Raw genomic sequence first — 22,601 nt, 5'->3', positions numbered from 1 at the left:
TAATTATATATCAAGGTGTTAGATACATCCTGAACGTAAGTCTTTGACAATTTCCTTGGGATTCTTTCTTTAGCGTAAATTATTGAAAAAGGAGTTCTCAGGTTCCAGGCTGTAAATATTTTGGGGGTTTTGCTGCACAAGGCCAAATTGACTCCCAGGAAAGTTTTAGTTATTCATGGTCTCGTTTGCCATGAGTACCTGTTTTCTTTTTTCTTGTTCAGTCTTAAATCTTTCTACTCCATTTCCATTTATAATACCCTCTGCTCTATTTCTATAATGATACCCTCTTCTAGTTCTTGTATTTCCCCTACTTATACCCTTAGCCCACTATCCTTCTCACTCTCTTATTCGCTAGGATTATTTCTTCGATGCCACTACGTTGAAGAATCCCAAATATAAGACACCAGACCTAGCCGCTCTCCTGAATTTTAGACTCACGTATAGAACCATCTGTGGGGCATTTCCATTTTGGTATCCTACAAATAACCAAAAACTCAACCTGCCAAAAAAGTGAGTTGGCAGTTCAACTAGCCAAGGGGTCACCCACACTTAAAACCTGAGAGACACATGTGTCTTTTCCTTCTTGACCAACCACGCTCCCAACACAGCACTACCCCCCATCATAGGGAGAGAAGACTTTCAGTTTGATCACTTCCTATGTAAGTAGAGAACACATTCAAGATGGGAATACCCCCAAATGTCTTCTTGTTTTTCTTGTTTGAGAGGCAAACGTTTGGTAGATGTTAATTCTACCAAGTCTTGATAGAAGTTTGTTAAGGCCAAAAGCAGGCATAAAACATTTATTTCTGACTTTCAGCCCAGAGTAATACACTTTTCACTCAGAATTTATGTTCTAACCTATCTATGTGCATAAACTTAAAAAATCAGCAAACCAAGCAAGGATATCCAAAAGATGAAATAATATTACCTTTAAGCTAGAAAACATATTTAAGACGTCCAATTGAACAGCCTCATTTTTTCTTAACAATCTGGGCCAGGGATGCTGCACGGCTTTACTCAAAGATGAGTGGTTTGTTGGCAGACGATAACACTAAAATTCAATTCTTGTAGCTCTTGTTCCAGTATTCATTTCACCACATAAATATTTCCACATGTTCTTAACCCTGGTTCTCGGAGAAACTGTACAAAAAGATACTCATGCACAAGTAACTTCTGGAAAATTCTGCATATCACACTTTTTAGAGAATTATCACCAGGGCTGCATTATGATATTCTAGGGCTCTAGGCACTTTTGCCTGTGTAGGCGACTTCTTACACACACACACACACACACACACACACACACAACTATTAAAATATATTTTGTGACTACGTTGGAATAAAGATCAATATAATCCAGGATGGATTCATTATTATATATTCATTATTATATTTTCATTTTTTTCTTCTTATTTTGAAAGAAATTAAGGGGTGCCTGGGTGGCTCAGTCGGTTGAGCGTCTGACTCTTGATTTCAGCTCAGGTCATGATCTCACCGTACGTGAGTTCGAGCCCCACGTCGCGCTCTGCGCTGAGCCTCTTCACGATATTTTATAGAGCAAGCAGGCATATCAAATTCTCACACGTAGTTCCCATTAACATACGGAATAGTTGACAATTATATTTCATTAACACATCTTTCTAGTACATGGGAATGGTAATACACCATTAACTCGCGCTTTTGCTTCTTAAACTAATCAAATAAAATTAGGGTGTCTACAAAACTGGATTCCCAACTCATTTTCAGAAGACGGATGATAGGAATTTCATGAATTAGAAATCAGCCAGTATTCACTGCATACAGTGATTACTTTAAAAAGCGGCCACCTCCTCTATGCTTTTATGATTCTTTTTTTTTTTTTAATTTATTTTTGGGACAGAGAGAGACAGAGCATAAATGGGGGAGGGGCAGAGAGAGAGGGAGACACAGAATCGGAAACAGGCTCCAGGCTCTGAGCCATCAGCCCAGAGCCCGACGCGGGGCTCGAACTCACGGACTGCGAGATCGTGACCTGGCTGAAGTCGGACGCTTAACCGACTGCGCCACCCAGGCGCCCCCTTTTATGATTCTTTTGACGCATTGATATGGAACAGTCAGCTAGTATTTTGTGTCTTTAATAACTCTTAATATTCCTTTCAAATATAAGCATTTCCTATGAGGGCCACTAGAGAAAGCTGGGGCATTACCTGAGACCTGGAATAAGAGCCACCCTTGAGAAACCAGAGAATTTCTCCAAGGGTGTAAGTCAGTTGATGACGAAACAGATGCTATCTGCGGAGACACATACAGCCTCTACATACGTGATTCAAGCACTTAGGTTCAGTTCAACAACATTTACTGAGTGCCTTCTAGGTGCTACATACTAGGCACAGATGAGATACAGTCCCTATGGGTAAAGAGCTCAAGCCTAATATGTAAACAGCAAATTTTAATATCATGTGGTGAGACGTATGCACAGAATATTCCAGAAGCACATGGGGGCAGCAAAGGGAGATGTGGGGTAGCCACCCAGCCTGGCCTGTGTAAAAGGGAGAGTGAGAAAGAAGGTGAGCTGGTGAATGGGCCTACTGAGGGGTAGGAGAAGAGCTAAGGACAGGAAACCACTCCTCAGGGGAGCAGTGTTTGAAAAATGGGATGTACTCTGTTTCAGTTTCCTAATATAAATATCAACAAAGTAAGTAGGATAACCGGGGACACGCAGGCAGCAAAGTTTCGTGTTACATTTCACAGACAACTTGAAACTATAGACACGAGAGAGACATAGAACAGTTAATGTGAGAGGTAGTTCGATTGTTTTTGTAGCAAGGACAGCATTTCAATATGTGATGTAAAGTCTGAAAATCAGAGTTATAAACTTACAATAAACAAATCTCTTCCAGATCTATACTTTTATAGACATCTTATGATACAATGGCAGGTGATGAGTCACGATAGGATAGGCTTAGGCCACAGTAACAAACGAACAAATAAGAATCTCAGTGGGTTGGGGCGCCTGAGTGGCTTGGTCGGTTGAGCGTCCGACTTCGGCTCAGGTCATGATCTCACGGTTCGTGAGTTCGAGCCCCGCGTCGGGCTCTGTGCTGACCACTCAGAGCCTGGAGCCTGTTTCCCATTCTGTGTTTCCCTCTCTCTCTGCCCCTCCCCTGTTCATGCTCTGTCTCTCTCTGTCTCAGAAATAAATAAACGTTAAAAAAAAATTGAAGAATCTCAGTGGGTTAACGCAAAATGTAGTTTGCACTCACAAAGTCTGCTGTGAATACGGAGACTCGGAAACAATGTCCTCCGATGACCAAAGATGCAGACTGTTTTGATCTTCCATATTCGTCAACTCAATGCCACACCTCCTCCGCACTTGCTGTGGCAAAGGAAGAAACTATGGAAGGTCAAAGGTGAACTCTGAAATATTTTGGTCTGGAAGAGACATCCAGTATTTCTGCTCATGATCCATTGACCAGAACTAAGGACATGGCCCCTCCAAAGTATAATGCTCCTGTCTATCCGGAAGGAGAGCAAAACTGGGCATGGGTGATCAGAGATGTCCCTATCACACCAGTCTTTAGATACAAATGTCTTCTTGTGTGCTCAAAACTTAACTCTCCGAATCAATGATCGTTGTCTAGTACTCTTTTCAAAAATTTTATACAAGTAATAGATTTGGAGTGTTTGTTTTCTGAATGCATTTTTCAAGCAGTTAATTAACTGACTACAGATGATTGAGCTTAAAATCTATGACAGTTTTTATGAAGTAACTACATCGTCATTAGAAAGCTAAGGTCAATAGCCACTATGGGTAATTAAACTTATACTTCTAGAGTAATAAAATATTTAGTATTTTTTTTATGGCGATCTAGCTTTCTCAAAGTGGAGCACCCCCATCAAGATTAAGCAGGGTACTTGCTAAGAGTGAACACTTCCAGGCCCACCTACAGAATGAGACTCTGGAGGAAGGAAACTACAAACCCTTCTGGGAATTATTATGCACAATGATTTTTGAAAACCACCCACGCAGAGGAAACTGAGGTCAAAGTCAGAAGAAAAGAAATAATGGGCTTTCTTGAATCCCAGCTGTGGAGTGGAGCTCGCCGTGGGGCTGGCCAGATTGAAGGCTGGAGGAAGATCTGATCTGACGCAAGTCAGTCCCGGTTAGAAGAAATCTCAAGCAAGACCCTTCTGGGAGCACTGAGCCATCTCTTCAGCAAGAAATCCCTATCATGCTCCTAGTAACTGGACCTAGTTTGAGCACACTACTGATTCAAGAGTCAGGCTCTTGACTCTGATGTTCTTATTTTCACGTCCTGTCTCTTCTGGGTACCTTCATTCCTTAGGTGATCTCTTCCGTTCTTTCTGCTTGAAATACCTACCCTATGCTAAGTCCTTGCCAATATCTATCTCCAGACTAAACCTCTTTTCTAACTCCAGACTATTGCCTGCTCAACACTTGCATTTAGATGTCTAGAAAGGCTTTTAAAAACTTAACATGTCTGAAACTGATCCCCAGATATTCTTTCCCTAAACCTGCTTCTACCACGGACTGACTTCTCTATCTCAGTTTAAGGCACCTTCAACCTTTGTTGGTCCAGGCCAAGGACCTTGGAGCCACACAGGACTCCCTTTTCTACCATCCGATCACCCAATGGATCCTCTCAAACGTGCTTTCAGAATACACCCAGGATTTGATCACTTCTCACTCACTGCCACTGTTACTCCTCTAGTTGAAGCGCCCCAAATCTCTGGTCTGGCATATTGCAGTAGCCACATAAAGTGTGTGTCTTTCTTCTCAAGTTCCCTTTAGACTCTCTCTCATCATGGCAGCCAACATGACCCTGTTGGCATCTTACAGCAGATCTAAAATGCTTCCAACATCACTCACAGGAAAAATCAAAGTTCTAACAACGGCCTGCAAGGCCTTGTATGATCTGGCCCTCCTTTCCAACTTCGTTTCCTTCCATACTTCCCCTTATTAGTTCATTTCAGACACAGCGAGCTTTTTAATTTCCTGCCATACATTGGTCCTGGTCCCTCCTTTGTAGCTGTTACTTCACCTACCTGGACGATTTTCCAGAGACATCTGCAGGCCATTCTTCAGGTCTTTGTTCAAAGGGCATCTTCTCAATGAGGATACAGCGCTAAGAGCTAAGGAGAATGAGAAGGGTTCTGGGTCACCTTGGTGGCTCCATTGGTTGAGCATCTGACTCTTGATTTTGGCTCAAGTCATGACCCCAGCATTGTGGGGTCGGGCTTCGTGTTGAGTGTGGAGCCTGCCTAACATTCTCTCTCTCTCTCCCTCTCTCTCTCTCCCCCTCTGCCCCTCCCCTGCTCGAGTGCATGCTCTCTCTCTCATTCTCTCTGTCTCTCTCTCTCCCTCTCTCAAAAAAACTATGAGAGGGGATATAAGGTGCTGGATTGAGAGGACAGTGTTCTAATGGAGCTAAAATGTCACCCCCTCCCAATCTGGTACTTTATATCCCTCTCATTCTCCTCAGCACTAACACCCTGCGTATTTTTATTTATATCTTATATATTACCTGCCCTCTACATTAGTTTCTAAAGGTTCATGGAAACAAGCTTTATTTTTCCAGTTTTGTACATTGACGTATCCCAGCATCTAGAACAGTGCCCAGCACATAGAATCATTTGGTAAATATTTCTTGAAAGAAAGAATGAATATTTATCTTGTTTTTTTTTATTTAATTTTTTAAATGTTTCTTTATTTTTGAGAGAGAGAGAGAGAGAGAGAGAGAGAGCAAGTGGGTGAGGGACACAGAAAGAGGGAGACACAGAATCTGAAGCAGACTCCAGGCTCTGAGCTGTCGGCACAGAGCTCGATGCGGGGCCTGAACTCACGAACCACGAGATCACGACCTCAGCCGAAGTCGGACACTTAACCGACTGGGCCATCCCGGCGCTCCTATAGACTTCTCTTCTAATAATACCCAGTCCTTGGTACCTACAGTTCTGATACCCATATTTTACTGTAGTTTTGTGACTGGCTGTTTGTCCTAGCTGCCGAGGCATCTTAAACTGAAACTTCCCACTCAAAATTGCTAAGTTGTCAAGAGTAACTGGTAAGTGACAGAAAGTGGACATGATGAGCACAGCTTTGGCCCCCAAGAGTAGAAAATTCCATGAAAACAGGACAGAGTGAGAAGACAGGCAGTTTATACAAATACGGAGGTATTTTCTGTGGTAGGTGGGCCTCTGAAAAGGTTTCCAATGATCCTTGCTTCCTGCTAACTCACGAGAAATCTCTTTCCCTTCAATTTGGGCTGGACCTACTGACTCAGTTCCAACAAACAGGATACTGTAAAAGTCACGGGATGTCATTTCCAAGATTTGGCTACAAAATGATTTAGTTTCTGTGTTTCTTAGGGTCTCTTGCTCTCTCTCATTTTCTCCCTCTGATAAAGCAAAATGCCATGTGAGGAGCGGCTGCAAGGGTTGGCCCATAGCCAGTCTGATTCAGCCTTCAGTCCCACTGCTGTAAGAAGCTGAATCCTTCCAACAACCATAGTTGAGTTCAAAAGCATACACTTCCCTTCTGGAGCCTTGAGATGACTGGGGCCCTGGCCCATTCCTTGATTACAGCCTCAGAGACCCTGAGCCCAGAGCACTCTGCGAAGCCATTCTGGGTTTCCTGACCCACAGAAACTATGAGATAACTAATTTGCAGTTTTAAACTACTAACTTTGGGGGTAATTTGTTACTTAGCCATAAATAGCGAATAGAGTAGTCATAGCACAAAATATATAACCTCATACAAGAGTATCTTTTTAAGAGGATGTGAATTATTGGTGATAAATGAAGGATAATTCTGACCAAGAACCTATGTTCATAGTAGCATTTATCAAAATGGTTATAGTTATTCATTTATCCACAAATATTTTATAAAGAACTAATTCAGGGACAGGCAGAATTCAAGACGGAAAAGGTCTCTATTTTAATGGAGTTCAAAATCTAGTTTAGAGTGAAAGAGATGGGGACACAGATCACGTCCACAAACAAATGATTAAGAATTTCAGAAACAATAAAACTGAGGTATGCTGTATAGACAGACTTGCCATGCAGATGGGGCACCTCTTTTGAAAGCTCCTTGTAATCTGTAACCGCTAAGTTGAATTCTGACTGGTGAGAAAAATCCAACGATGGGAATATCTGTGGGCAGAAGACCGCAGGCAGAAGGAATGGCCAGTGCTAAGCTGGAAATAAGGATAGTGTGTAGACAGGGACAGGATCAGGTAGTGTGTTTGGATTTTATTCTAAAGGTAGTAGAAAGCCCTTGGAGAGTTTTGACAGGGAGTAGAACATCTCATTTAAATGTTTAAGTGGTGGGGTGCCTGGTGGCTCAGTTGGTTAAGGATCCAAGTTTTGATTTCCGCTCAGGTCATGATCTTGCGATTCTTGGGAGCACGAGCCCTGCATCAGGCTCTGCGCTGATGGTGTGGAGCCTGCTTGGGATTCTCTGTCTTCTGTTCTCTCTTCCCCTCTTCCCTCCCCCCAGCCCCTCTCTCTCTCTCTCTCTCTCTCTCTAAGAAATAAACATTTTTTTTAAAAAGCAGAGAATTTTACAAATTAAATGAATCAATCAATACATATATGCATGCTTTAGTGGTCACTCTGGCTTCTGTATAAAGAATGGGTTGTGGTGGAGGGAAGATTAGGAAAAGTTAGGAGACAGTACGGGGTTAATCGACTCAGTGGGGCTCACCCGTCACCCAGTCACTCTCATTGGCAGCGACGGCCCGGACTACCACATTCTTGCACGAGGGGGGATGGTGGAGACTGTGGCAGGCACCAGAGTGGTCTTACTGCCTCGTCAGTGTAAGCCCAACGACGGGCAGATTGGTTCGTGCCTGGGTGAGGGGGAGGCCGGGGAGCCAGAAGATGTCACATTGGCAATCAACTCATTTGTTCTGACCGCAGGGTCAAGTTTACTTCTTCTATCACTCAAAAGAACGTTTAAAGATATGTCAAACTTAGCATTTCGGGCAAGGGCCAACTCCTCACCGATCAAGAAGAAAACGCAACTTTGGTGTTCTTAACACAGCTGGCAGCCTTTTCTTTTTGTGTTCATAAGTAAGACTTGTGTGACCTTGAAGACTAGCTTCGCAACCCTATAAACCAATTAAATGTGAAGCATAGTGTCTCTTAACCTTGGTAATAAGTATTCCACATAGAAATTGCTTTCCAACTCCCTTTATGCTAATTAGGACTCTAACTAAAAAACAAATTACAGGAAGAGGTACCCCGTGTTCTTTTGCCTTATCAACTGCCATGAAAAAGAAAACGATGAAATGTGTCATGGGATGGGAAAGTTGAGAGGCTTACAGCTGTTACTTTGACGAACCACTAACTTGATGCAGCCTGTAGGGCCGTGGAAAATCGGGACCAAAGAGAGGTGATGTAGGAAGTGGGTACAAACTTTCCCAATCACCACGGGCTCTTCAGGTATTATAAAAACAATAAAAATCGGGTAACATCACGTTATTGCACGTTGAGCACTCAAGGGGGGACCGCTGAGAATAAAACAGGCCATTACGGTAAGTGCACCTTTGTCTGAATGTGTGTGAGCAGGGATGGTGTATTAGTTTCCTAAGGCTGCTCCGACAAATTACCATAAACTTGGCCGTTTAAAGCAACAGAAACTGATTCGCAATGCTGGAGGTCCAAAGTCTGAAGTCAAAGTGTCAACAAGGTTGGCTCCTTCTGAAGGCTCTGAAGAAGAATCTGTTCCAGGCCTCTCTCACAGTTTCTCACGGCACGGATGATCCTTGGTGTTCTGTGGCTTACAGAAACATCGCTCCCATGCCTGCCTCTGTCGACACATGACTTTCTTCCCCATGTCTAAGTCTTAAATCTCTCTCTCCTTTCTCAGATAAAGGCAACCACCCACTGGATTTTAGAGCAGGTTCTAAATCGAGGATGGCCTCATCTTGAGATCCCTAATTACATCAGCAAGGACTCTATTTCCAAATAAGGTTACATTCACGGGCACCGAAGATTAGGGCAGATGTATCTTTTGGGAAGACACAATTCAACCCATTACAAATTGCATATTAAAATGGTTTAAGTTTGAGGAGCATGATATGGACTCATAATTTTTTTTGGAATTGATAAAATAACCTTCTAGGGTAATAAAACAAGTTAATTTTCATGTTAGGAAACTCAGAAAATAGAAATATGAAGACGAAAACAAAATGTGTGCTCTCATTTAAAAAAGTTATTTCTGAGCCCAATGAAAACAAGCAATTTTTTATTTGACCACTAAAGGAACCATCTTAATGTTAGATTTTAAAATAAAAGTATAACGTGCATAACAAAAGTCCATAATGTGTTTTTTTTTAATTTTTTTTCAACGTTTATTTATTTTTGAGACAGAGAGAGACAGAGCATGAACAGGGGAGGGGCAGAGAGAGAGGGAGACACAGAATCTGAAACAGGCTGCAGGCTCTGAGCGGTCAGCACAGAGCCCGACGCGGGGCTCGAACTCACGGGCCGTGAGATCATGACCTGAGCCGAAGTTGGACGCTTAACTGACCAAGCCACCCAGGCGCCCCAAAAGTCCATAATTTGTAGATGTACTGCTTGATGAATATTCACAAAGTGGACACATCCAAGCAAACACCATCCATATGAAGAAATTGAATAGTCTCAGCACCCCAACACCATTCTTGTGATCAGTCACTACCTGCATCCCTGAAGGTAACCACAATCCTGATTTTTTTTTTAAATTTTTTTTTCAACGTTTATTTATTTTTGGGACAGAGAGAGACAGAGCATGAACGGGGGAGGGGCAGAGAGAGAGGGAGACACAGAATCGGAAACAGGCTCCAGGCTCCAAGCCATCAGCCCAGAGCCTGACGCGGGGCTCGAACTCACGGACCGCGAGATCGTGACCTGGCTGAAGTCGGACGCTTAACCGACTGCGCCACCCAGGCGCCCCATGATTTCTAACACTGTACAGAATATTTTTTCTTGTATTTTGATTCTACACAAATTCGCCATATAGTATATCACTCTGTTGGGTCTGGCTTCTTTTATTCAACATCATAATTCATGTGTTGCTCACGGCAACACATTCTCATTGCTGTACAGTACTTCACTGCATGAATTTGTTAAACTATTCTATTGTTGCTAGGTATTTGAACTGCTTCCAGATTTAGCTAATATGAAGAGTGCTGCTATGGTCATTCTGGCACAGGTCTGTGGTAATATATGTTCGCATTTCTTTGGGGTGTATATGTGAGGGTAGCGGAGTTGGATCACAGGCCATGTACGTGCTCAGCTTTAACAGATATTGCTAAACTGTTTTCCAAAGTGGTTGTACGAAGGAACACCCTTACCGGCAGGTTTGAGAATTCTAGTTGCTTCACATCCTGTACAGCAGTTGGTGTTGTTAGGCTTTTAAATTGTAGTCAATCTAGGGGCGCCTGGGTGGCGCAGTCGGTTAAGCGTCCGACTTCAGCCAGGTCACGATCTCGCGGTCCGTGAGTTCGAGCCCCGCGTCGGGCTCTGGGCTGATGGCTCAGAGCCTGGAGCCTGCTTCCGATTCTGTGTGTGTCTCTCTCTCTGCCCCTCCCCCGTTCATGCTCTGTCTCTCTCTGTCCCAAAAATAAATAAACGTTGAAAAAAAAATAAAATAAATTGTAGTCAATCTAGTAGGAAGCTAAAGAAAATTATGATCTGATTTGAAGCAAACGATGAACTATAAGAAACAAGACTACAGTTCACCTTGATAAGAGGAACACTCCCCTTTAAGAGGTCCAGGGTTGATGACCTTCAATCCCTGGAAAAGTAAGTACTAGTTGATGCAAGAGTGAATAACATTTTCATCATTATAATAATGCTTCCCTTTTATAATCTTTAGATAAAGCATGAAAAACATATATATGACTGCAGACTGGAATGAAAACTTTAGGAGCCTTGGCAATGTAAAATAAAGCGAAATGGGTAACAGGTGAGACGTGGAAGGTGGACAGCAGCGAGATAACAGCTAAAAGCTGATAGGATGGGAAATAGAGTTGAATATGCATTATTTAAAGCTATAAAAGCAGGCAATAGAAAAAAATAATACTATAGTTTAGATAAATTAGAAGGAAGATATAAGGAAGGTGGATTTTAAGGATATTACTTAAAGTTATAAAGCAATCGATAGGAAATGCTAAAGTTAGCATAATTAAGAAAAAAAAGAAGAAGTGAGGAATTGAGGTTAATTTTGTTTTTGGAAATTTACATTTTTCATATACGGTAGTAAATAGATATAATTTAAAGTTGGTAAAGCAAGAAATCAATGCATAAGCCTGTTAAGCTATTTACAGTTACTAAGATAAACTTCCAAAGAACTAAAAAAGGTTAAAGAGGTGGTCCCTGGAGAAGCTGGGTGTGACCAGCTAGGCCTAGAGATGGTTCCTTTTCATTGTAATCCCTTCTGTATTAATTATTTGCCACGTGTATGTGTTACTTTGATATAAAAGAATGAAGTTTTCAAAGTATGAATTACTGGGGGGGGGGATGATCAACTCTAATCCTCTTGGTGTGAGTGATTTCAGCTCCTACTGTGAAGAGAGGACAAAGAAAGGAAAGAAGCATAATTGAGGATAAAGATGCATTATGGGATCCAAAATCGGGATGCCAGAAAATAAAATTGGGGAAGATAACTTAAGAAAAAAAAAAAAGGATACCCACCAGGTTGAAAACAAACAGAAAATGAGAATCTCATTTTATTTACCCAGATTATTTCCACCAGGATTCCATCTCGTTTGAAATAGTTCATGGTCGGAGAACTTAGGTGACACATCCAGAAGTACTGGTGGAGAGGGCTGGCTTCCCAATTTTGCAACTTTGAAGGTCAATCCATGGTTTACGGTGTTTCCAGATAAGTCTCACTGTCAATCTGATATTCTCACTCCCTGTTTGAAATCTCCAATGACTCCTCATTGCCTATTCCATTAAGTAGTAAATCCTCAGCTTGGCATTCTAGCCACTGAGTAACAGGGCTCCAACACATGGACTATGATTACAGTGCTGCTAAGTATTAAGGTGGAAATCTGAACTAAGGCAGTGCTGCTTTTGTGGCCTGTGCTCCTGTAATCGACACCATACAGACTCAGGTGAAACTCGCATATGCCCAAAGAGACACATAGAAGAATGGTCATTGCAGCATCGCCTGTAAGAGCAAACACGGGAAGCAACCTCGATGTCCACTAACAGGAAGAGGCATTAGCAAAGCGGGTAAGGTCATACCGTACAAGAATCAGAAATAAGGAAAACAAATGAACTATGTGCATGTTTCAACATGAGTAAATCACCAAAGCAGAATGTTGATTGAGAACAGCAACCTATAGAAGGTTCCATACAATATGATTCTGTTTATGTAATGCTTAATAGCATGCATATATTATAAAAAAGGAACAGAAAGAGTATAAGGAAAAATATAGATTAAAATCTGGATGATGATTATTTCTACGGAGTGAGAAGAAAGACTTGAATTGAGAAGTGTGCAAAGTATGAACTCTTATCACACTGTATTTCTTAAAAAGAAAAGACCCAGAAAACAATGGAGCAAACAGTGAACAAGGGTTAATTGTAACTATAGTATTCTCTATCTTCTCTGCATGTTTAAAATATTGCAGAAAACAAATTCAGAGGTAGAAAAAATATTCTAACTTCGTATCTCAGGGTAATGAGATTATGGCATGACTTCGTTCTTCTCTTTGCTTATTTTTCTTAATTTTCAAGAGTAAAAACTTTTTTTAAAATTTTTTAACATTTATTCATTTTTGAGAGACAGAGAGAGAGAGAGAGCATGAGCGAGGAAGGGGCAGAGAGAGAGGGAGACACAGAATACAAAGAGGGTTCCAGGCTCTGAGTTGTCAGCACAGAGCCCGACTCAGGGCTCAAACTCACGAACTGCGAGGTCATGACCTGAGTCAAAGTCGGACGCTCAACTGACGGAGCCACCCAGGCACCCCAAGAGTAAAAAAATGTTATTTCTGGTTTCTAGTCCAACATATCAAGACTTAGAAGTCCTCACTTCTATCTTCACAACCAGAAAACTACACTAGGTAAATACACTAAAATTCAACAACTCTTCTTAGATCCATTACAGAGCTGAGGTCACAGGGCAAACTGTTGGCCTGGAAACTAAAAACATACAGGGTAAATAAAATCACAGTTTACCATGAACAGAAGCTCTTAGATGAACGTGGTAGTTAAGTGCTCCTACTGAAAGAATATATTAATGGCTCGAGATTGACTGGGGGCTAGATCAAGAGGTAAAATGCCTGGGGCCCAGTCTAATAGGGACCTCCATGATTTTATGAGTATTACCTCTAGGAGACTGATAGGATCTCAGGGTGAAGATCATAGAAAAATCCCCTTATGCTACAGGTGGTGAGGGTATGAGAGTAATGACTTTGAAATGAGCCTAGAGCATTCTGTTTTCATTAACAACAGCCTGCCCTCAAGGGAAAATATTTTACCAGAGCCTAGCCCACTTAGATTCTACCACAGTCTAACTGATCTAGGGGAAGAGAAATACCCAACTTCGGGTCTCTCTAGCTTTCCTGTCTCACCTAAGGAGAAAGAGAAGGCTGAGAAGCACTTTTGAACGTCACAGGCTCACTGAAGATTGAACACCAATCATAACATAATAGGACGTTTCCCCTTCCCACATTTTAACACCACATCCGTTTGGCCTCTGTATAGTAACAGGGGCTTACAGCTGAAAGAACTACAAGCCTCAGACCCAATTTAAGAAAGAATATCTAGGAAACCCGAAGATACTATGGGGAACAAAACCAAGAACACTAGAAAACATTTTAGTCCCCGACTATACAACTATAGCAAAGAGTAAACAGCCTCATTCCTAGCCAGATACACATAAAACCTCAAACTAAAGGCACATTTATCTCAGTTTCTTTTACTCAACACATCACATCTACCTTTCAATAACAAATTACAAGCTTGCTGAAAAGCAAAAACAAAATGTGAAGAGCACAGAAAGCAACAGAAACAGACTCAGATATGGTAGCGACTTTAGAATATCAGACTAGAAATGTAAAATAATTGTGTTATACGCAGGACTGTGTCCCTCCAAAATTCATATGTCAAAGTCCTCACCCCTAGGACTCCAGAAAGTGAATGTATTTGGAGATAAGGCCTTTAAAGCTGTAATGAAGTTAAAACGAGATCATTAGAGTGGGCCCTAAACTACTACAAGTGGTAGCAGTTTACCAGTTCCAACTGGAAATTTCCAACTGGAAATGAGGACACAGACATGGATAGAGGGGAAGAGTATGTGAAGACACAAAACGAAGATGGCCATCTAGAAGCCTTCGAAGCAACCAACCCTGATGCCCTCTTGGTTTCAGATTTTTTTTTGAAGTTTCAAGTTTTTATTTAAGTTCTAGTTAGTTAACATACAGTGTAATACTAATTTCAGGAGTAGAATTTAGTGATTCATCACTTACATGTAACACCCAGTGCTCAACACAAGTGCCCTCCTTAGCTTATAGTTAAGAGTCTCTCTTATGGTTTTCCTTCCTATTTTTTTTCTTTCCTCTATGTTCATCTGTTTGGTTTCTTAAATTCCACACGAGGGAAATCATATGCAATTTTCTTTCTCTGACTTATTTCGCTTAGCATAATACACTTGAGCTCCATTCGTGTTGTTGCAAATGGCAAGATTTCATTCTTTTTGATGGCTGAGTAATATTCTATAACACACACACACACACACACACACACACACACCCCACAACTTCTTTATCCACTCATCAGTCAATGGAAATTTGGGCTGTCTCTATAGTTTGGCTGTGTTGATAATGCTGCTATCGACATCAGGGAGCATGTGCCCCTTCAAATCAGCATCCCTGTATCCCTTGGATAAATACCTAGTAGTACAATTGCTGGGTCATAGGGTAGCGCTATTCTTAATTTTTTGAGGAAGCTCCATACTGTTTTCCAGAGTGGCTGCACCAGTTTGCATTCGCAGCAACAGTGTAAGAGGGTTCCTGTTCTGATCCTCACCAACATCTGTTGTTTGCTGAGTTAATTTTAGCCATTCTGACAGGTGTGACATACTACCTCATTGTAGTTTTGTTCTCTATAGAGATTTATATTTCTCTGTATAGATTTGTATTTCTCTGATGATGACTGATGTTGAGCATCTTTTCACGTGTCTATTAGCCATCTGGATGTCTTTTTTGGAAAAATGTCTATTCATGTCTTCTGCCCACTTCTTAACTGGATTATTTGGTTTTGGGGTGTTGAGTTTTATTAGTTCTTTATATATTTTGGATACGAACCTTTTATCTGATATGTCATTTGCAAATATCTTCTCCCATCCTGAAGGCTGCCTTTTCAATTTGTTGATTGTTTCCTCTGTTGTACAGAAGCATTTTATCTTGAAGAGGTCCCAATAGTTCATTTTTCCTTTTGTTTCCCTTGCCTCAGAAGGCATGTCCAGTAAGTAGTTGCTAAGGCTGATGTCAAAGAGGTTGCTGCCTGCGTTCTCCTCTAGGATTCTGATTGGCTTCCTGTCTCATATCTAGGTATTTTATCCGTTTTCAATTTATTTTTGGGTATGGAAAATTATATAGGTCAGAAACATAGATCTATATACAGGAAGGAATATATGAAAGCAAAATAAAATCTTTAGTTTTTCTTAGTCTAATTTATCTAACAGTTAACATCGTGTTCAAAACAATAACAATAGCAATGTATTTGGGGAGTATAGCTTATGCATAAGTGAAATGAACAACAGCAGTGTAATAAGGGACAGGATGGAGACATTGCATATGCTTTTATAAAGTATCGCACTACCCATGAAGTGAAATAGGGTTATTTGAAAGTGTATTAGATTAGTTATAAATGGATAATGCAAACTCTAGGGCTAAACACTAAAAGAATTTATAAAGAAGTATAATTGACATGCTATGAGAAGAGAGAAATGGAATCATATAAAATATTCAAAAGCCAAGAATTCAGGAAAGAAGTAGAATACACACACACACACACACACACACACACACACACAAAGACAATAAAAACAGTTAAAATATGGTAGATATTAGACTAACTCTATCAATAATCACTTGAAATGTCAATGGTATAAATATACCAGTTAAAAGACAGAGACTGTCAGAATGGCTAAGAAAAACAAAGCCCAACTAGATGTTGTCTCCAAGAAACCCACTATAAATATAAAGACACAGATAGATTAAAAGCAAAGGGATGGAGAAAGATCTACAATGCCAACAATAATCAAGAGAAATCTGGAGTAGCTGTGTTAATTTCAAATGAAGCAGACTTCAGGGCAAGAAAATTTCCCAGAGATAAACAGGGGCGTTATGTAACTGTAAAGGGGCCAATTCTCCAAGACATAACAATCCTTAATATGTATGTGCCTAACAACAAAGCATCAAAATACATGAGACAAAAAGTGATCAGACTACTAGGAATAATGAAAAAATTCATAATTATAGTTAGAGACTTCAACACTCCTCTATCACTAACTGACAGATGTAGCAAATGGAAAGTCAGGAAGGGTATAATTGAACTGAACAGCACCATCAATCAACTGAATGTAACTGACATTTACAGAACACTTGACCCAACAACAGCAGAATACATGTCCTTCTCAATCTCACTTGGAACATTCACCAAGATAGATCACATTCTGTGCCATAAAATAAACTTAACAAATTTTAAAAGATAAAATCATCCAAAGTATGCTCTCAGACCACAGTGGAATTAACACTCAAAGTCAGTAATAGAAACATGGATGGAAAATCCCAAAATATTTGGAGAGTTAAACAACACACTTCTAAAAATAAACATTCTCATTTTCCTAACAGGAAAGTGAATAATGCTATTTAAGTATATAAATGGTCCAATTCCTTAGGAATAAAACACATTTTCCTGTAGTGGTCAAGAAGTATTTTCCCCTTCTCCAGAGTAAGTTAAAAACTATCATTTAAGTATCTCCAGGCTTCTATTATAAAACACTATCTTCAGTTTCTCATAGTTTTATGGAAATTCCTTCTTTGAGGCTTAGATACGCCCACTTGACCTTGGTCCAGAGACGATACACAATTTAGAAGCGTTCACATTTATTAGGGTAACACTAAATATTCATGTTCAAGCTTATATGTAAATTGGTAAGCTGGGCTAGCAAAGCTTTTTCTTTCTTTCTTTCTTTCTTTCTTTCTTTCTTTCTTCTTTCTTTCTTTCTTTTGATTTCTTTGGATAATATGGACATTTTAACAATTCAGTTCTTCTCTTCAGAGGAAATGTTCATTCCCCCAATGTGTCATATTTCCTTCCGGTAATATTAACTGTTTGACACAAAATGTTAGAACCAGAAAGGACTATAGAGTTCTTTATAATGCACTATGGTATTGACGCCAAATTAAATATCATCACACAATTACGCATTTTATTACTTAGCTCATATTTATGTATCACCATCTGCAGAGCATAGTATAGATGCTTTGACAGAGGAAGGAGAACTTTCCTCTTTTCATGAATTTGCACGTATAGATTCTGATTGAATCTTTATGGTGGCCCTTTGAGGTAGCTATAATTACCACTTACAGACAAGAAAATGGGCTCAATTAGGTTAACTAACCTGTCCCCAAAGCCAATAGCCATTAAAGATACAATTAGGGTTAAATTGAATTGTGACTTCTAGGTGTATGTGTCTTATTTTCATTTTTGTTGCCCTTATTTGTTTCACACAGGAAAAAAACCATAGAAACTGCAAGTAATTTCATACTTACATTACTTACGAAATCAAACTGAATCCGTCAGTTATTTGTTGATTAATATAAACAAAGAAAGTCAGACTCAGAATCTATCATTTCAGCCTGAAAAATTCAATGCATAATTGTAAAATATAGCTCAGTCTGGTTCATCCTGGGTCTTTTCTTCTTCCTAACTTCTTTCTTGTTTTTGGCTATTTAATTTAAATTGTATTATTAATTTGTGAATTGTTAATACATTCACATGGTGCAAAATTCAAACTTTCCAAAAGGGCGTGCGATTAACTACCTCCCTTGCCATTTTGCTCTTCAACAATTCATTTCTTCTCTGCAGAGGAAATGTTCACTCCTCCCAGCGTGTCATATTTCCTTTCAGTGATATATTATGCAAACATACCCAGCTTCTAGAATGTCTCTGGAATTTCAAAGATGAGATCAGAGTGAGGCCAAAAGAAACACGGTGTGACTAATATTCCTGCCAACCCACTAGACAAAGTCACCCAAAGAGAAATAAATTCATATTTTACTTGAGTTGGGACTTCTCTGTTCTCCTACATTCTACATGCTACCTGCAGACTAATATTCCTAAATTGAATCTCCAGTCATGTCAATAACGACTCGTCTTCCAACGATCTCTCACTCACGTGCTCCACTGAATCCAGACATCTCAGTTTGGAATTCATTGCCCTATGTCCTTTGTCTTATTTATTTGTAGTTCCTTCTTTTTATTCTACCTTCCAACAGTCAGAGTTTTATTGGCATTTAACATAATTTAGTGTTATAGTACCTAAAGGATTCCAGATTTTTAATGCAATCAATGGACTTTTTCACCTTGGATACCATCCAGGGGATGAAAATCCTCTCCCTTGCTAACAATTCACTGGTTGAAATTCCGGGAAGCAGACTGACCCACGGTACTGGTTTGCTTAGGCCTGAAGGGTTTTCCGGCATGTGGGACTGTCTTTGCTAAAAGCAGGAAACTCCCAAGCAAACCAGAACGAGCTGGCCACCCTATCAGGGACATGGGTGTTTTCCAAGATACGAGGAGAGCATCATGAACTCTTCTTGTCCCCACCATCTGTGGAGACAAGGAGAGACACAGCAGTTGTAGTGAGTTAGGCTCCCGGGGGAGATGACATCACCGTGCTTTCTGCATGAAAGGATATGGGGGCTTTGCGGCCAAGAGTGATGGTCTCACTCCTGATCGGATCCCCAAGGACCATCCGCTTTTCCAAAGCATTCTTCCTCTGTGGCACTAAGTGACATGAATGCTGTGTTGTCCTCTACTGGGCTACCTGGAGTCAGAGTTAGGCCAACAGTGTAGGTGTGAGTAACAGGGTACAGTACATGCCGGGCCCCACACATACTGCTTTCACTGGGCGGCGACACCCATTCCCTAGTCACTCTGAGAGTTCGCTGCAGATGGCCCACAGCTGCCCCCTTCTCTGCCGAATTGCCCTCATCGCTCTTTGCCTAGGGGGGCTGCCTTACTCGGGAAGTTACACGTCCTTCACACCCCCCCCCCCACCCAGGCACAACCACCGGCCAATGACTGACTGACAAAGTTAAAGAAATGGGCTCTCTTGCCTCAAGACGGAACCAACCAACTCGTCTCTCAGAATCCCCCACAGACCAGGTCGAAACAATTCTCCAGCTGAGGCTACTCCCTCGCTTCCTTTTGCCTGGAGATACCCCCTCGATAGGTCACTTGATAAGGTGGCCAAATCGTCCCGATTTGCCCAGGACTTTCCCAGTTCTAGCGCTGCAAGTCCCACATCCCAGGCAATCCCTTGGTCCAGAGCAAAGAGGGGCAGGCGGTTACTCTCTGTCTCAGGCTCTGCCTCTAAGGAATCGGATCTAAGACATCAGCTTACATCACACAGAAGCTGGGATTCTTTGTGCTGTAACCTGCTAGATAGTGGGATTGCTGGTCTGGCGTAAAGAACTGGGCGAGATCCTATGAGTCTATACGGTAGTCTGGGGTGATTTAGAATAAGGCCCCCTCTGGTCTGAAAACACCCCCAACTGGCATCTCAGTAAACTGTACTTGCCTGTTATGGAAAAGAGGCACCCTTTCCTCCGGGGGAATACAATTCCATGCGAAGCTTTGTGGCTTGGCAAGAGCATACATGCTGGATTTCTGGGCTCAGTACCTTGGTGCAGCGCAGGCCCTGACTGGCCAGCCAGAGACGGCAGCCCTGGAGTAGAGCGAGGAGGTCAGCCTGACCCGTGTTCCATCTTCTCCACATCTTCCCTCTCTCTGCCATGTAAATGACATCAGGGTGGCACGTTCAGATATGCTAGAATATCCAACTTTGCCTGGGCTCTGTTCTCCCTAAAAGGTAAAACAGAGATGTAGGCAATTCAGTAAGTCAGGAGAAACTAGTCTAGGAAAGTCAAGGCAACAGCGTGCTTGTTTTCTTTCTTTCTTTCTTTCTTTCTTTCTTTCTTTCTTTCTCTTTCTTTCTTTCTTTTAAAACAAGCAGCAGCTTGTGGATTTCTTTTTAGTTTTTTTAAAATTTTTATTTATTTGAGAGAGGGAGAGAGACAGAGCATGAGTAGGGGAGGGGGCAGAAGGAGAGAGAGAGAGAATCTTAAGTAGGTTCCACATTCAGCAAGGAGCCTGATGTGAGGCTCGACACAGGGCTCGATCCCACGAAGAGTGAGACCATGACCTGAGCCAAAATAAAAAGCCAGACACTCAACGGACTGAGTCACCCAGTCGCCCCCCAGTGTGCTTTCTACAGAGCATGAATTATATTCCTGGGCTTTCCAGGGCAGCTCAAAACTTATAAACTCTCCGTGCTCCATCTTCTAGAAAGGAATTGAGTTAGAACCACTTCTATGGCACATGATTACTCTGAATTGAACTGCCACCATCGCTTGGAAGGAAGGCTTTTAAAAACCACAATCAACTCTAACATATTTGACATGAAATGGATACACAGAGTGACAAGCATTCTCAGACAATGTGTGGCTCGTGGGGAGAAATAAGAGATATATTAAAATTATAGGTTTCAAGTACCGGGTAATCCTAACCCAGCTAGGCCTATAGATCACCCCTGGACCAGAATCAGTGAGAGAACCAATTTACTATAACAGAACAACCTGTTTCAAAAAATCTTTCCCTTCTCCATGAATTCTAGTAGAGGGCTCTAAGTTATGGAAAACGGTGATTCATTTCTCTTATATTTTTTGGTATGCTGCCTCTAGGAGTAGAACAAACAAACAAGCAGAAGAGACATCCTTGAAAGTAACAGAAGGCTTAACGACCCCGGAGTGAACAAAGCCACGGGACGAGCGAACTCCGCTTTATTTCCAGTTGGGCTTCACAGAAAAGACTCTTTGCCAAATGCCTTTCACAAGCTTTGTGTTAAAACCATATCCAATAATACCATAACTGGGTCATTACCCACACACCGCCAGGCCAGTGTTTCAAAAAGGACTGATACAATCTCATGGACAGTTAAAGTCAAAACTCCTCCCCTGACATCTTGAAAACCCATAGTAGCTGACAGGAGTTATTTAACTCGTGGAGGTGGAGGGAAGAACGCTGACTTAAGGAATCACCGTCCTGCGTGTCGGGCAACAGTGCAAAACCCAGACGTGCCGCAGAAAACTACACGAACTACAAAGGCCCCTGAACTTGGTAAACGGGGCACAGGAAGTCATAGGAAGCACAGACATTACTTAAGCAACATCTAGGCGAACACTGGACGGACCGTTTCTCCCAACCTCTTGAGACTTTTTTTTTTTTAATTTTAACGTTTATTTATTTTTGAGAGAGACCGAGCATGAACAGGGGAGGGGCAGAGAGAGAGGGAGACACAGAATCTGAAACAGGCTGCAGGCTCTGAGCGGTCAGCACAGAGCCCGACACGGGGCTCGAACTCATGGACCGCGAGATCATGACCTGAGCCGAAGTCGGATGCTTAACCGACTGAGCCACCCAGGTGCCCCCCCCCGCCGCCAACCAGGTCACTTTGTTGATGAGAATTTACAAGCTGAGCCTGACCCTTATCTCCGTTACCCTCGCTCCAGGAACAAAGAACCGTCACTCGCCTGCCCCTGTTTCTTGTCTCATGAGTGAAGCAAGCCTCTCTTCCCAACAGGCCGGTCGTATTGTGGTTCACTTCAGCTGTCCCCACGTACCCAATGCAGGGCGCCCTCATTCAGGCCCTCTCACCGCATACTGCAAAGGCAACTATCTCCAATCCTCAGTCTGCCGTGGTTCCAAGGAGTATAAATCCGCTTCTGGTGTCTTTTAGGACAGGGCCTGAAACCAGAGCCGTGGTTCTGCTGATTTTTATAGGCTATTACCGTTTTTCAAGTTCTGAAGTTGTTTCACAGAGAAAGGCCTACGGTTGTAACATCCCAGGGCCTCTGAAGTCAACACATCGGGATATAAATCCTGGCTCCGTCACTTTGGGCAATTCTTTTTTTTTTTTTTTTTTTTTCAACGTTTATTTATTTTTGGGACAGAGAGAGACAGAGCATGAACAGGGGAGGGGCAGAGAGAGAGGGAGACACAGAATCGGAAACAGGCTCCAGGCTCTGAGCCATCAGCTCAGAGCCCGACGCGGGGCTCGAACTCCCGGACCGCGAGATCGTGACCTGGCTGAAGTCGGACGCTTAACCGACTGCGCCACCCAGGCGCCCCACTTTGGGCAATTCTTCAATCTCCTTGGGCTTCAGCTTCTTCAGATGTAAAACGGAGTCGCGCCAGGTAAACGCTTACCGCCCCGCCTGACTTACAGCGAGGGCCGCAGGCATATTTTCCCAGAAGATCTTAATCATCATCTTCTATTGGCCAAATTTTACCGACCCTTCCTCAAGAAG

This window comes from Prionailurus viverrinus, chromosome X (assembly GCF_022837055.1).
Source record: "Prionailurus viverrinus isolate Anna chromosome X, UM_Priviv_1.0, whole genome shotgun sequence".
NCBI classification, from domain to species: domain Eukaryota; kingdom Metazoa; phylum Chordata; class Mammalia; order Carnivora; family Felidae; genus Prionailurus; species Prionailurus viverrinus.
The sequence above is the reverse complement of the archived record's forward strand: the minus strand, read 5'-3'. Positions refer to the sequence as shown.